Raw genomic sequence first — 17805 nt, forward strand, 5'->3', positions numbered from 1 at the left:
GAAGGAAGGAGTGGAGGTGGGGAAGGAAGGAGTGGAGGGGGGGGAAGGAAGGAGTGGAGGGGGGGAAGGAAGGAGTGGAGGGGGGGAAGGAAGGAGTGGAGGGGGGAGGAAGGAGTGGGGGGGGAAGGAAGGAGTGGGGGGGAAGGAAGGAGTGGAGGGGGGGGAAGGAAGGAGTGGAGGGGGGGAAGGAAGGAGTGGAGGGGGGGAAGGAAGGAGTGGGGGGGATGGAGGGAGTGGGGGGGAAGGATGGAGTGGGGGGGAGGGATGGAGTGGGGGGGAAGTAGGAGTGGGGGGGGAAGGAAGAGAGTGGGGGGGGAGGAGAGAGTGGGGGGGATGGAAGAGATGGGGGGAAGGAAGAGAGTGGGGGGGGGAAGGAAGAGAGTGGGGGGGGGAAGGAAGAGAGTGGGGGGGGAAGGTAGAGAGTGGGGGGGGTAGGAAGGAGTGGGGGGGGGGGATGGAAGGAGGGGGGGGTTAGAATGAGTGGGAGGGGGAGATGGAGTGGGGAGGGGGTTGGAGGAGTGGGGGGGGAGGTTAGGGTGGGGGGGGGGTGGGATGGAGTGGGGGGGGATGGGAGGTGGGGGGGAGGAGGAGTGGGGGGGGAGGAAGGAGTGGGGGGGGAGGATGGTGGGGGGGGAGGAAGGAGTGGGGGGGGGGGAGGAAGGTGGGGGGGGGGGGTGGAAGGAGTGGGGGGGGAGGAAGGAGTGGGGGGGGAGGAAGGAGTGGGGGGGAGGAAGGAGTGGTGGGGGGAGGAGGAGTGGGGGGGAAGGAAGATGAGAGGGGGAGGAAGAGAGAGGGGGGGTATGGTGATCACACAGGCAAGATGAGGAGGTGAAAATAACAAACACATGGAAAGAGAAAATTATAAAGGATAATGCGGGGGGGCATATGAATACGCATTTTAAAGCAGTGGTCTGTGCTACTCGCCTTTATTTATTTGAACTTGTACGAGATCTCTTCTTGCAATTTCCAACGCTGGTTTTATGATTAAAATCTGACGCTCTGTTCAGGAGATATAAGCGTTAAAAATATAAAAAAGTGTCCAGAAGGTTAACAACGGAGCTATCCCGGAACAGTCTACAGGTTACCGTGGCTCAAAAAATCAGGTTTTAACACTAGAAAAGCATTTTTTTAAAGAGCAGATACTAGTGTAACAACCCCTTTCCCCCAAGCAACCGGGACAGGGTGTACAGTGAAAAATGAGGTAGGACAGTTTTTGTGGATTGACACGGTTTTAGACCTGCTCAAAAAGGGTATTAGCTCAGTGGTTACCTGTGCATCTCAGGGTTTACTGTACTTGGTGGATTCGTGCTAGCTTGTAGTAAGGTGTTAATAACAGGAGAGGGCGCCAGGAACTTTATAACTTGGTCTTTATTGGACAATAGCAGCAATCCTTTACAATCAGGACAGGTTTTCAGCACACTTGACATATCCACAATCTCTGCATTGCGAGCAAGTCCATCTTGATCCCTACTTAAATCTTGGAGATGGAACCTAGCATAGATCCACCCAGGTCTCTCCGTACCTGGGACTGGAAACAAGTCAACCCACCCCAGGTCCCTACTTAACCCTGGGAATGAACTGCTTGCTACAGCAATGGGGCTTGACTATAGCACCTCTATGGGGGCCCTTGACACTAGGATACTGTCCCCTGCTGGAAAACAATAAAAGATGGTTCTGCTGCTTCTTACCTGCCCCACAGGCCAACATAGCCTGGAGACCTCCCTGATGTTAATTTGGAGTATGGGGTCTGACGGGATGGGTTCCATTGGAGTTCTGGGAATCCCTGGAGGTCTTCCCTGATGGTATGGGGTAGGGAGGTCTGAATAGAAGAAGGAGCGGCTCAGTGAGTAAAGACACTGACTGGCACTGAGTTTGAAGCAGGGGAACCTGGTTCAATTCCTAGTTTTGGCTCCTTGAGACCTTGGGCAAGTCACTTTATCTCCCTGTGCCTCAGGCACCAAAAACATAGATTGTAAGCTCCACGGGGCAGGGACCTGTGTCTGCAAAATGTCTCTGTAAAGTTCTATGTAAAACTAGCAGCGCTATACAAGAACATGCTGTAATTATTATTATTATAATAATTATTATTGATACAAAATGAGGAACCCCCTCTTTTATACCCAGGGCATGCCCCAATATCTGGGCCGATTAACGGTTTGCCACTTGGTCACACCACCAGACAGGTGACCCTCTGATAACTTCTAGAGAAGCACAAGGCCAACATGTGCCTAGGAAGTGCAACATATTAGAAACACAATACAGACCAACTCACATGTCAAGCCTTGTGGGGACTGTTAACCCCGGCACTGCCTGCGGCTACCAGGGCTGACACGCAGGGCAGAGGGAATTTCTAACAGAGTGCTACACTAACATTATAGGAGTTAAACTTATATAGGATTGAGGGTGGGGGATTGCAGCATTAACAGAGGATCGCAACCAAATAACATGATATCAAACCATAGGATCACCTTAGATCTATTAACCCTAATTTAATTGCACTTGATTTTCAGTGTCTATTTTTAAAGCTGCAGTTCAAGCATTATCCTGCATGTGTGTTTTTTTTTTAAAATAAATCACTTCTGTAGTATGAAAAAATACTTTTAGCATTTTCTGTTTTAAAAACAACAACTTTGAAAGACCAATTTTCTTGTATTCTATTTTAACAAGCATGCTTGTTCCTATAGCAACCATTTACATTCCCCATATTAAAGATGTCGCCAAACTTCGCCGATCAATAGACGGAGAACGAACTGACCGGCAGCTATGCAGTTCTTTAGGTAATTAGAGATTGCCCACATGAAACTATTGAAGTAAAAAAAAAAAAAAAACTAAAAAAAAAAAAACCGGGAGCTTGAACTGCAGCTTTAACCTACCCAGCTGGGTCCGAATGACTAAGGTTACATGTATACAGTACAATGATTCTCGCTCTCAAACAGCAAATACACATGAAATATAGAAACAACCGTCCTTTCAACTTACTAGATGAACCATATATTTAAAGGAACTGCTAGGCTGGGGTATGAAGCGTCCAGAGGGGGAAAACAAGCGGTAGGGGCCCTCAATAGGGTCAAAAGAAACACACAAAATTACAATAGGGCTTGTACCTATGCATACATGCACAGACACATACATACTTTCATGCATGCATATATTGATAGATACAAAGTAGATACATTAGAGTGTCAGGCTGGGGTCATATAACTTAAACATTTTTTAATAGGACCTGCACTCATGCATACATATGCAGGGTAGATACACATGCATACATTCACTCATACACGCACAAACACACAGCAAACAGACTCTCCATGCAGTTCAAATCCCGGACAAACTGCCAAAGGAAAACCAGCCAGGCTCCCTTTCCTTCTGGAACATTTGTACAGTCTGAACCTTAAGGCCTCACCTGATGCCAGATCCCACTGTGTTTTTCCTCTGTGACCCAATTGGTCAGTCCGAGCCTGTCCCCGGATCCAGTGGCTGTCTCGATACTGGTTCCAAGAGACCACCCGAATGGAAATCCCGTGTTTTGCTCATGCTATTGACCTTGGCGGTCAGCCATAGCAGCTATGGAAAGTGATCTACCCGCTTGGAAAAAGCAGAGAGCCGGACTCGGCTTGTCCATTTTACATTTCCAGGGTGGACAACGGTATCTCCTTAATCCTCACTTTCAGCCCTAGTGGTGTTATTAACCCCACTTCTGTAGCCAGAAACAAAAGTCTCTCTCCATGCAGATCATTCCACGATCACAATGGGATCTCTGAGTGGCATGAGGCATTCTGATGGGTTAACATGACTTCTATTAACATTACGTATCTTACTATATATTTCTGAAAGCGTCATATGTTTCCGTGTCTGTATGTGTCTCCCTGTGTCCCTCCCTGTGTCCCTAGCGGCAATCCCATTGGACCTTGGGCCAGGCCAATCAGATTGCTCCCTGTCCCCCCTACCCTCCCTACCCTCACTGCCCCCCCCCTACCCTCCCTACCCTCCCTGCCCACCTGCCCCTTGCCCCCTGCCCCCCCCTGCCCTTTGCCCCCTGCCCTCCCTGCCCTTTGCCCCCTGCCCTCCCTCCCCCTGCCCTTTGCCCCCTGCCCTTTGCCCCCTGCCCTCCCCTGCCCTCCCACTGCCCTTTGCCCCCTGCCCTCCCCGGCCCTCCCCTGCCCTCCCACTGCTCTTTGCCCCCTACCCTCCCCTGCCCTTTGCCCCCTGCCCTCCCTCCCCCTGCCCTTTGTCCCCTGCCACTCTCCACCTGCCCCTCCTCCCCCTGCCCCCCCCAGCACTTTGCCCCCTGCCTCCCTGCTCCCCCAGCCCTTTGCCCCCTGCCCTCCCTCCCCAGCCCATTGCCCCCTGCCCTCCCTCCCCCTGCCCTTTGCCCCCTGCCCTCCTGCCCCCTGCCCTCCCTCCCCCTGCCCTTTGCCCCCTGCCCTCCCTCCCCCTGCCCTTTGCCCCCTGCCCCCTGCCCTCCCTCCCCCTGCCCTTTGTCCCCCATGCCCCACCAGCCCTTTGCCCCCGCCCCTCCCCTCCCTGACCTTTGCCCCTCCCTGCCCCCCCTGCACTCCCTGCCCCCCTCCCCTCCCTGCCCTTTCCCCCCCCGCCCCTCCCTGCCCTTTGCCCCCCCCACCCCTCCCTGCCCTTTGCCCCCCCCACCCCTCCCTGCCCTTTGCCCCCCTGCCCCTCCCTGCTCTTTGCCCCCCCCGCCCTCCGCCCCCCTGCCCTTTGCCCTCCCCACCCTTCGACGCCCCTTGGCCCCCCCTCCCGCCCTTCCACGCCCCTCCCCCCCGCCCTTTCCACTCCCCTCCCCCCCCCGCCCTTCCACTCCATGCCCCCTGCCCTTCCACGCCCGGGCAACGCCGGGTATATCAGCTAGTGTATAATATGTAGCAGATAGGTAGGCAATATTTCTACACCATGTTACTTTGTTCAGATGTGAGGTTTTGACACATCCCATCTGTGCACAATTTTCATGTTTGCCATTAACCCCCAGAGCGGCACCTACGGGCTTCCAATTTTTATATTTTTTTTTTGCAGCCTGTGAGGATAATACAGTTCTCCAGGATAAACAGGTCTAGCCGAACCAAGATTTTAGAGAGTTTTATTATTATTATTATTATTATTATTATAATTTCATATATAGTGTCAGCTGTATACACAGTACAAATAGCGCTAATGTCAAAATAACAATAATTATACATATACTGTACCGTGAACAATACTTAATTAAAGTCCAAAGACTTGAGGTCCAGATGCAGCCTAAAATGTCTGTCTGTCTGTCTGTCTGTCTGACAACCAGTTAGAAATTGTACTGAAAAACGGACACCTGTGGCGCCTGGATAACGTTGAAACTAGATCGGTTCAGATGTGGATATTCCTGGATCCACTCCAATACTGATGGTATCTTTAAACCTCAGAAAAAGGAGACACAAAAAAACAGGACATGCCACAATAGTACATTACCTATGCGATGGAATAGTATATACTAATGATCAGGGATGACTTGGCAGATAGTACTGTATATGAACAATTTAATACATCATATGGATGCAATAAAATGATTGCTACAACAATCTAAAACATAAAAAGTGTACAAGTGTACACAATGGATGTTGATCCTCTTTCCTCTGCCGAGTAAAAACTTGCATCCTACTCACGGAAGGTTCCTAGGATATGCGCCTTATTGTGTGGATATCTCTGGCGAGTTGTCCTGGATCTGTAGCTGGAGCTCAGCCTCCCCTGAGGAAGAGACCCCACATTTAGAGTCTTGAAACGCGTCGGGTGTTTTGTGGTACAGCGAAGATCCCCCTTAGCCAGGAAAAAAAATGGAAGTGACGTCATCGGGAGACGCCGTGCGACGACGAGTCGGAGGAGTCGTGACCGCAAGGCTGATCAGAGACACCGGCATCCAGCTATAGCTCCAGAACCAAATCGCCAGAGACATCCACACAATAACTACTTTGCTGTAAAATGATCAGGTCACATTCATTATGTCAGCGGTGCGCAAAGTGGGGGGCGCGAGACTCGCTGCGAGGGGCGCGGGTTTACAGAGGCCCCGGCACGCTTCTCGAAGGCAGTTAAATGAATGCCGGGGAGCTGCGGGGCCTCTGTAAACCTTTTACTTACCTTGATTCAGACGCTCCTGGTGATGCCGCGGGGTCATGTGATGTCACGTTGCCATGATAACGCGACGTCTTGATGCCAGGACGTCTGAATCAAGGTAAGGGGGGGGGGGGGCGCGAGGGAGAGGGGGGGGGGGGGCGCGAGGAGAGGGGGAAAGCCAGCAGGGAGGCGCTCCCCTACATCATGTGATTGACATTTATTCACTCTATTGTCCAATCACTTTGCACTTACACTGGTATTTTTTCAACCAGTCACAGTAAGACTTATTGGTGGGAGCTGCGCCTATACGCCATTAATTTATCCACCGTTCTTTCCGTACAGTGATATATATTTTATGTAACCCATATTTATTACTAAAGTTATTTATTATTATTTGGTGGTGTGCTACAAAGTGAATGTATTTTCATTTAGCAGCATTACCCAGCAGCAGCCAAACAGGAGGAGGTGTCATGAGCCTGGGGGAGGAGCCAAGGAGAGGAGATAACAAAAAGGTGTGGGTCTGTGTGTGTGGGTCTGTGTGTGTGGGTCTGTGTGTGTGGGTCTGTCAAGCGTATCACACCTTTCACCAATGTGTCCAGTATATTTGGAGGTCACCATACAACCCTAGACAGAAGACATACAGATTGTAAGCTCTCATGACGATCAGAGCCCTCATCACCTTCTGTATATGTCTGCGCTAGTTTGTCCAAATTTCGTATGTCATTCTGTTTATATAATATACATAACTCTGACCCCCAACTGTGCCTCGCTGCGGAATTTGTTGGTGCTTTACAAATAAACGATAATACAGAAACGGTAAAAGGGACACTGTACACCTGTACATTACATTTAATCTAGAACTACGATCGCGCCGGTATTTCCTGCCTCGTGTTCCCCGGCCAGCTTCCTGTGAGGTTAGTGTAAGTAACTGATGTTAAAATCCCATCACTCTGTCACTGTGTGTCACAGCTAAAGGTGTAAAGGTCGCCTCCTTTAACAGCTCAGGAACAGAATGTTCCTCTACCCTGTGCTATCAGCTAGAAGCACCACATACTGGATGTCCCACATGTCTCAGTATACGTTAATTTGTGGTTAAAATAGATGATTACCTACCGGAAGCAAAGTTGAGTAATACTACATCCATGCTGCAATTTTCTCCTTTCCATGTCATTTCCCAGAATCCCTGGCTGCAGTGGAAGCACAGTATGCGAAGATAATGGGGCAGGGTTGCAGAACCGCCTGAGACGTGTGAATGTGCTCACAAGTGGTATATTTGTTTGCTATCACCTTACAACAAACCTTTAATGCGGTGCGCGGTGATTATTGCCTTTCTTCTGACCAGAGAATCAGAGGCTTCCGATCAAACCCCGCATCTCACACTCCATTCTTCTCCTCACTTTTAAAGCTTTACACTCTTCTGCCCCTCCTTACATCTCAGCCCTAATTTCTCGCTGTGCACCATCCAGACTCTTGCGTTCTGCTCAAGGATGTCTTCTCTTTACCCCTTTTGTATCTAAAGCCATCTCCGCCTTAACCCTTTCTCACTGACTGCCCCACACCTCTGGAATGCCTTTCCCCTCAGTACCCGACTAGCACCCTCTCTATCCACCTTTAAGACCCACCTTAAGACACACTTGCTTAAGGAAGCATATGAATAGCACTGTGAATATTCTGGACACACGATACATAAAGCTTGGCCCCCTGCAGACGCACTTACCAGAACTCCCTCCTACTGTCTCTGTACGTTCTCCCTACCTACCAATTAGACTGTAAGCTCCTCGGAGCAGGGACTCCTCTTCCTTAATGTCACTTTTATGTCTGAAGCACTTATTCCCATGATCTGTTATTTATATTATCTGTTATTTATTTGATTACCACATGTATTACTGCTGTGAAGCGCTATGTACATTAATGGCGCTATATAAAGACATACAATACAGAGAATGCTTCTTGTTAATGGAAAGTGACTGCTGTGGGAAAGAATAGCCTTACTATTCTACTATTACTATTTTCAAATCTATAAAATTATCTGTAATAACACGTTGCAACTCTTTCAATGCCTGAGTGGCCATTGGGCTCCGGATCCTGGACTTCATGGCCCATTTGGTCTGATCAGCTATGGGCCATACATATGCTATTTTATTATGTACTGTAGATGGAAAAAAATTAAATAAAGCTCTGTACTGCCAGAAGGTGGCGCCATCTGTCTTCTTCTACATGACCCGAATTACACATTAAAAAAAACAACAACATTAAGTTACAGCTCATCATCAAAATGAGAAAGAACCTGCTGCAAAGAGATATCAAAATGTCCGTATACCTCTTCCCGCCAGCTGGCATGTAGAATAAGACAGCAGAGGTATACATGTTTAATCATCATTAGATTTAAGCCATTATGGATACCATGCTGACGTTGACGTGTGACCTGCAGAAATCGCCCATGGCAGTGACTGCTTCAACCTAGCTACTGATTAAGATCGCCGATATTTAACTGAAAACCTTATTTTTTTTACTTTATCCCTGAGGAATGGATGATGAAGAGATCTCTCTCATACTCCTCCCAAATCTCCCTGACAGCTACTTGTTTTGGCCGCGGATATAGTAGGCGCGCGTGTGGCGTAGCGCATGGCATCGCGTGCGCCTTTCAGCCAAGAGATCTGTGGCCTGTGATCCACAGCGACGGGGAGGCTTGGCAGAGGCGAGGCCGTGATGTCACGTGAGCTTTTCGCTCTCATTGGCTGAACCCCGCCCACGTGACCCAGCCGTCGCGTGACCAAATCAAAATGGTTTGTCTGCCGGAGAATCGCGCGATCTACGGCCTGCCTCATAGAGGGACGGCCTTTTGTCCGTGACGCACGGAGGTGGCCTACGTGTCGGCTAGTAGGACAATGAGCGAGACTGTCTCACCAAGGGAGAATCCAATGACAGTGACACTGATTCCCAGTAAATTAGACGGCCCTTCGATGGGTGAGACCGCCTTCCAATAAATGTGGGACAACCTCCCCAGTAAATGAGACTGCCTTCCAACGAGCGAGACTGTCTTCCAATAAAGGGGATGCCAATGAAAGCGACACCGGCTCTTAATAAGTGAAACTGCCTTTCAATGAACGGGACTTGACCGGCTGGTACTCATTCTTACTATGTATAGCAGCATTCTCATTTTAACCCTTATGCTGCCAGAAGGATCAGAAACAGCATTGCAGAGTAGGTTAGAGTATTGTACCAAACATACAGTACAAACAGAAAGATACCTGCTCTACCTAGAATGTATGTATGTATGTATGTGTGTATGTATGTATGTATGTATGTATGTATGTATGTATGTATGTATGTATGTTTTTATTTATATAGCGCCATTAATGTGCATAGCGCGTCACAGAGTAATACACATGACAATCGTATAAATAACAAATAATACAAACATCACATAATGGGAAGAAGTGCTTCAGACATAAAAGTAACATTTAGGAAAAGGAGTCCCTGCTCCGAAGAGCTTACAATCTAATTGAATGACCGATGGTCAATGTTGCAAGCAGGTGCACTAGGGAAAGCAGAGTTACAAGGGTGAACAGACAAGAGTCCAGACGGTGCGAAGAAGCAGCGACCGGGAAGTCCCTATAGCGTGCACTCAGTACTTGCGTATGTTTAAATGTGTGGGAGAACCTTGTCTTTATCGACACAAATTATAGTTGTAGCTTTGGGGAGCGCAGGTTCCACCATACAGTATAGAGATACTACAATAGTGCAATAAGTTCCAAAATGTTGTATATTCTAGGTATCAGCCTAACATTGGGGACTCACACTTTCCCAGCAAATAGATAGCAGTTTCTACACTGGTGTAGTTTTAGATGTCTTCGATCTCAGGTGAATGACAGGGGTCTTCTGGATTATGTTCCTCAATACAGGGTTGAGCTGCGACTCTTTCACCTTAGTCACTAAATTTGACATTATTTACACATTTGCACTATCCCTATTTAAGTTATATTAAGTGCACTGTATATTACCTCTTAGTGATTATATAATTAAATTCAATATAATTTATCACTGTTTTCACACTCTGTATAGGAGCGCCAAAAACCCCCACTTTTTTTGCACAAATGTGTCGACACGAGGCAGTAAATTACTGGGGTAGGCCGGGCACCACCATACAGGTCCTGTGGGTCAGAATAAGTCCCAATGTAATAGTGTGGATAATTATAATACTAAAAAACTATTTTAATAGATATACATTAAGAATAAGGGCACCAAACAATAACATTAGGTGAATAAAGTAGGCAAAAAGTATTATGCTCCGTGAACTGAGTGCATAGGGACTTCCCGGGCGGTGCTTCATTGTACCAAACACAATGCGGTCTTCTCATAATGTTACTTTCTTTTTTTGCAACAATCTTTCACCATTCTCCTCTCACAACAAGCGTGCGACAGGATGTGTGCCGAGGACCCTTCCTAACCGCAAAAAAAGTGTTGAAATATCAAACTGAAATGGTTGCAGTCATCTCCTCCCTCAGCCATTCACACAGGGAGAGGAAATGGCAGCTTAAAACCTGGTCCCCATTTCCAACTGTCGGTTTACCCGAGCGCAACGTAAGGGCCGTTCTATACTGTGTGCTGCCGTGCTTTTTGTGTGTATGGTGTGTGTATGTGTGAGTGTGAGTGTGAGAGAGAGAGAGAGGATTGTGAGTTATGTATTAAATAATATTTTTTAAATAAAAATTTTTTTGTAATAAAAATTATTTGTATTTATTTAACTTTGACACATATACACACACACACACACACACACACACACACACACACACACACACACACACACACACACACACACACACACACACACACACACACACACACACACACACACACACACACACACACACACACACACACATTACAGCGCCGGTAGCGGCGCAAAATCATTCATTTCCTCATCTTCTCCCTCGTCGGTCCGCTCCTGCTGTTTGCGCGCGGGGCACCATTATAGAATGGCTGGCTATCCTCAGCCAACTAAAACACGCGCACGCAGTATAGAACAGCCCTAAGCCAGCAGCGCGCTGGGCTCACACGGGCCAGCCGTGTAATGATAACAATCAGGACCTTGGGGGGGGAAAAAGCAGCGGCGCTGAAGTCAAGAGATTGTAAACCGGTTAAACGACGAGGCCACATGATCCCTTTTAAACCCAGGCTGTGCTGAACCAACTGTGTAATACTGAGGGTTATAGGGGTTCCATGTTAAAATGGAGAAGAAGCAAAGAGTGACACACTGTGCTCAGTTGCATGTCATTACCCAGAATCCCTGGGATGCACTGCACGCCAAGAGATAATGGGGAAAGTCAGGGTTACAGACCGGTCTGAGACATGCAAATGCATGGGATTTTTATTTACTGTACACTGTTCGGGGGAGGGTTTTTGTCGCTTTTTTCCCCCCAGCATAACTTTTTTAATGTCTTATTATGCCTCTTTTTAGAAAGGTTTTTACAATAAAAATGATTGTAAAAAAAGAGAGTAATAAATACACTTTTTTTTAATACATTTTCCGTAAAAACGAAGTGAGTCTGTTGTGGTGCTCCAATTCTGTAAATAAATATACATGTGTTATTTTACTGCACAGTCAGTGCACAGTATGCACCTGTACAAAGGCCTGGAACATAGACATGAGGACTTGACTCACTGTTATGTGTTAAGTTTGTTTCTAAAAAATAAAGTTTGGGGAGTTTTGCTTTTGCCAATATGGTTCGAAAGGTTTTGGGTTAGGGCAGGGGTTCTCAACTCCAGAATAGTTCTCCATGCCCCTTCTCCCCTACCCTCCCCCCCCCCCATCCACCAACAGGTCAGGTTTTCAGGATATCCCAGCTTCAGCACAGTTATCTTAATCAGTGGCTCAGCCACCTGTGCTGAAGCAGGGATATCCATAAAACCTGACCTGTTGGGGGGCCTTGAGAACTGGAGTTGAGAACCCCCCGGATTAGGGGGAAAAGCTAATTTGATGCCATCAAGCATCATATGATCTGGAACTTTCTTTTGCTTATGTCTGTTTTCAAGTCCGGCAAAGAACAGGATGAGGTAAAACAGAACAAGACCAGTTAGAAGGAGGAGACTAGTGGCTGCATGACAGAGTAGTACTGTACTGTACAGTAGGTGCCCAAGGCCACAAGGCAAACTGGGAAATGTACTGTATGCACTGTCCCCAACATACTCACGGTACAGAGCAAGTTGGGGACAGTGCATAAATTACCCTATTTGTTCTGTGGCCTTGTGCACTTACTCTGTCACTGGACCCCAATGCTGTGGCCCCCGTTACAAAAAAAATAATGTACAGTATATATGTTTTTCACAGGGGAAGGAAAGAAATAAAAGTAGTAGTATGTCCCTGGCTCGCCCTTCCACAGATAAAATAGAACAAACCAAGTACTGTACCCAGGTGGATGTTACATCTGTGGCTGGCAATACTGTACAAATGCTGGCTTGTTTGGGCCGGCACCAAATTAGAAAATAGTAAAGCAAGAACTAAAGAAATTATGCTACTGGCAAGTTGGCAAATGGTGCTGATGATGGCAATGGTGGTGGTGTGGGTGCTGATGATGGCAGTGGTGGTGTGGGTGCCTATGATGGCAATGGTGGTGGTGTGGGCGCTGATGATGGCAGTGGAAGTGGTGTGAGTGCTGATGATGGCAGTGGTGGTGTGGGTGCTGATGATGGCAGTGGTGGTGGTGTGGGTGCCTATGATGGCAATGGTGGTGGTGTGGGTGCTGATGATGGCAGTGGTAGTGGTGTGAGTGCTGATGATGGCAATGGTGGTGGTGTGGGTGCTGATGATGGCAGTGGTGGTGGTGTGGGTGCCTATGATGGCAATGGTGGTGGTGTGGGTGCCTATGATGGCAGTGGTGGTGGTGTGGGTGCTGATGATGGCAGTGGTGGTGGTGTGGGCGCTGATGATGGTAGTGGTGGTGGTGTGGGCGCTGATGATGACAGTGGTGGTGGTGTGGGCGCTGATGATGGTAGTGGTGGTGGTGTGGGCGCTGATAATGACAGTGGTGGTGGTGTGGGCGCTGATGATGACAGTGGTGGTGGTGTGGGCGCTGATGATGACAGTGGTGGTGTGGGCGCTGATGATGGTAGTGGTGGTGGTGTGGGCGCTGATGATGGCAGTGGTGGTGGTGTGAGTGCTGATGATGGCAGTGGTGGTGTGGGTGCCTATGATGGCAGTGGTGGTGGTGTGGGTGCTGATGATGGCAGTGGTGGTGGTGTGGGCGCTGATGATGGTAGTGGTGGTGGTGTGGGCGCTGATGATGGCAATGGTGGTGGTGTGGGTGCTGATGATGGCAGTGGTGATGGTGTGGGTGCTGATGGCAGTGGTGGTGGTGTTGGCGCGTATGATGGCAGTGGTGTGGGTGCTGATGATGGCAGTGGTGGTGGTGTGGGCGCTAATGATGGCAGTGGTGGTGGTGTGGGCGCTGATGATGGCAGTGGTGGTGGTGTGGGCGCATATAATGGCAACGGTGGTGGTGTGGGCGCTGATGATGGCAGAGGTGGTGGTGTGGGCTCTGATGATGGCAATGGTGGTGGTGTGGGCGCTGATGATGGCAGTGGTTGTGGTGTGGGCGCTGATGATGGCAGTCGTGGTGGTGTGGGTGCCTATGATGGCAATGGTGGTGGTGTGGGTGTTGATAATGGCAGTGGTGGTGGTGTTGGCGCTTATGATGGCAATGGTGGTGGTGTGGGCGCTTATGATGGCAGTGGTGGTGGTGTGTGCACTGATGATGGCAGTGGTGGTGGTGTGGGCGCTGATGATGGCAGTGGTGGTGGTGTGGGTGCCTATGATGGCAATGGTGGTGGTGTGGGTGCTGATGATGGCAGTGGAGGTGGTGTGAGTGCTGATGATGGCAGTGGTGGTGGTTGTGGGCGCTGATGGCAGTGGTGGTGTGGGCGCTTATGATGGCAATGGTGGTGGTGTGGGCGCTTATGATGGCAATGGTGGTGGTGTGGGCGCTGATGATGGAAGTGGTGGTGGTGTGGGCGCTGATGATGGCAGCGGTGGTGGTGTGGGCGCTGATGATGGCAGCGGTGGTGGTGTGGGCGCTGGTGGTGGTGGTGTTGGCGCTTATGATGGCAATGGTGGTGGTGTGGGTGCTGATGATGGCAGTGGTGGTGGTGTGGGCACTGATGATGGCAGTGGTGGGGGTTTGGGTGCTGATGATGGCAGTGGTGGTGGTGTGGGCGCTGATGGCAGTAGTGGTGGTGTGGGCACTGATGATGGCAGTGGTGGTGGTGTGGGCGCTGATGGCAGTGGTGGTGGTGTGGGCGCTGATGATGGCAGTGGTGGTGGTGTGAGTGCTGATGATGGCAGTGGAGGTGGTGTGGGTGCTGATGGCAGCGGTGGTGGTGGTGTGGGTGCTGATAATGGCAGTGGTGGTGGTGTTGGCGCTTATGATGGCAATGGTGGTGGTGTGGGCGCTGATGATGGCAGTGGTGGTGGTGTGGGCGCTGATGATGGCAGTGGTGGTGGTGTGGGCGCTGATGGCAGTGGTGGTGGTGTGAGTGCTGATGATGGCAGTGGTGGTGGTGTGGGCGCTGATGATGGCAGTGGTGGTGGTGTGAGTGCTGATGATGGCAGTGGAGGTGGTGTGGGTGCTGATGGCAGCGGTGGTGGTGGTGTGGGCGCTGATGATGGCAGTGGTGGTGGTGTTGGCGCTTATGATGGCAATGGTGGTGGTGTGGGCGCTGATGATGGCAGTGGTGGTGGTGTGGGCGCTGATAATGGCAGTGGTGGTGGTGGGGGGCCTATGATGGCAATGGTGGGGGTGTGGGTGCTGATGATGGCAGTGGAGGTGGTGTGGGTGCTGATGATGGCAGTGGTGGTGGTGTGGGCGCTGATGATGGCAGTGGTGGTGGTGTGGGTGCTGATGATGGTAGTGGTTTGGGTGTGGGCTCTGATGATAGCAGGGGTGGTGGTGTGGGTGCTGATGATGGCAGTGGTGGAGGTGTGGGCGCTGATGATGGCAGTGGAGGTGGTGTGGGTGCTGATGATGGCAGTGGTGGTGGTGTGGGTGCTCATTATGGCAGTGGTGGTGGTGTGGGCGCATATAATGGCAATGGTGGTGGTGTGGGCGCTGATGATGGCAGTGGTGGTGGTGTGGGCATTGATGATGGCAGTGGTGGTGGTGTGAGCGCTCATGATGGCAATGGTGGTGGTGTGAGCGCTCATGATGGCAGTGGTGGTGGTGTGGGCGCTGATGATGGCAGTGGTGGTGGTGTGAGCGCTCATGATGGCAGTGGTGGTATTGTGGGCACTGATGGTTGTAGTAATGTGCCATGAGTAGGATGCAACTGGTGGCAGCTTCGTAGCAGCAGTTTGGTTTGTGTAGTCCTCACTTGCCCGCACTCATTGCAGCAGTTACAAAACGTCATTATGTACAAATCCCAAATCTGTATCCGTTTTTCATAGGTGGAAACAAAAATGGAAGGAAGGAGTAAAGATGTAGCCCAATTTAAAGTTTGCAGGACTGGGGTCAAGCAAGTTTGATCAGGAAGCATTAACCCCCCGCAGTGCAACCACGGCATACAAACAGTCTTCGGAGCTGCAGAGACTGTAAGTTTTTCTACATCTGTATGTTCTTGGGCCATCCCTCCCATCCTTGTGTCACAAATGAAAAAGGAAAATTAGGACATACATCAGAGGCGAACGGGGCAACCAAAACAAGGTTTCTCCTCCATTCTCCTCAGGCCCAGCACAGCTCCTCGCCACACATTCTACTCGGATTGCCGAGGTTTGGGAATACTGGATTTCAAGAATCCAGACTCGCTCATCTCTACACGAAGCTCAATGAATCACTACTTGTAACCCGTTTTTATCGGGGGTCTCATGCTTCAGGCACTGGCCTAGGCCACTTGCTCTCTTGACTTGATGTATGACGAAGGAGAACCTGTGCGAAACGCGTGCATCTCAAGAAATTAACATCCCATAACCGTTCTTTAACGTTGCATGAAAGGAGACGCGTGGTCCGAGAAAAGTCTAGAGGTGGAAGTGGAGGGATATTATGAAAGAGAAATAGAGGTGGAGGGCATGGGTATTTATGAGGTTTCATCTAAATAAAAGCTGAACTGGTTTACTGTGTTCAGATCACCAAATGCCTGCATACGTTTACATTCAGGTGCTCTGTCTTTCTACATGTTGGCAACACCTGCACTGTTATAACAACCACATACCATTGAAACACTAATGGGTTATTAAAATGGCTCCAGTCATGGTATGGCGATATCCCAACACAAATGTACCAACCAACTTCCATTGGAAAGATATAATACATTTCCAGATACTGGAAAGGTATTTGTGAAGCCTTTCCCCCACACCAGCGACTCAAGTGATGCACGGGTCATGTGACGTCACGTTGTCATAATAACATGACATCATGTGACCCCTCGGCGTCATTTGACGCCGGGTTACCATGACGTTGCATCGCTGGAAAGGAAGGTAAGGGTATTACAGCATACCCCGGTTTAAGGACACTCACTTTAAGTACGCTCGAGAGTAAGGACATATCGCCCAATAGGCAAACGGCAGCTTGCTGTCACGGTTATGCTCGCCACAAACCTGGGTCGGACCGCGTGGCTGAGGTGGGGTTGTATAAGCACCGACCTTAGACCGCGCAGGCTGATCCGGATTGCGCAGTTCGTAAGCGTACGTAGCAGGGTCGGGACAGGAGAAGGCAGCATCATCAGTGGACAAGCCATGGTCAGGACTGGAGAGAAATGCATGTCCATTGCACCACCACAGTGGTGGTGTGGGCGCTGATGATGGTAGTGGTGGTGGTGTGGGCGCTGATGATGGCAGTGGTGGTGGTGTGAGTGCTGATGATGGCAGTGGTGGTGTGGGTGCCTATGATGGCAGTGGTGGTGGTGTGGGTGCTGATGATGGCAGTGGTGGTGGTGTGGGCGCTGATGATGGTAGTGGTGGTGGTGTGGGCGCTGATGATGGCAGTGGTTGTGGTGTGGGTGCTGATGATGGCAGTGGTGGTGGTGTGGGCGCTGATGATGGCAGTCGTGGTGGTGTGGGTGCCTATGATGGCAATGGTGGTGGTGTGGGTGTTGATAATGGCAGTGGTGGTGGTGTTGGCGCTTATGATGGCAATGGTGGTGGTGTGGGCGCTTATGATGGCAGTGGTGGTGGTGTGTGCACTGATGATGGCAGTGGTGGTGGTGTGGGCGCTGATGATGGCAGTGGTGGTGGTGTGGGTGCCTATGATGGCAATGGTGGTGGTGTGGGTGCTGATGATGGCAGTGGAGGTGGTGTGAGTGCTGATGATGGCAGTGGTGGTGGTTGTGGGCGCTGATGGCAGTGGTGGTGTGGGCGCTTATGATGGCAATGGTGGTGGTGTGGGCGCTTATGATGGCAATGGTGGGGGTGTGGGCGCTGATGATGGAAGTGGTGGTGGTGTGGGCGCTGATGATGGCAGCGGTGGTGGTGTGGGCGCTGGTGGTGGTGGTGTTGGCGCTTATGATGGCAATGGTGGTGGTGTGGGTGCTGATGATGGCAGTGGTGGTGGTGTGGGCACTGATGATGGCAGTGGTGGGGGTTTGGGTGCTGATGATGGCAGTGGTGGTGGTGTGGGCGCTGATGGCAGTAGTGGTGGTGTGGGCGCTGATGATGGCAGTGGTGGTGGTGTGGGCGCTGATGGCAGTGGTGGTGGTGTGGGCGCTGATGATGGCAGTGGTGGT

Source organism: Ascaphus truei, chromosome 13 (genome assembly GCF_040206685.1).
Source record: "Ascaphus truei isolate aAscTru1 chromosome 13, aAscTru1.hap1, whole genome shotgun sequence".
NCBI classification, from domain to species: Eukaryota; Metazoa; Chordata; class Amphibia; order Anura; family Ascaphidae; genus Ascaphus; species Ascaphus truei.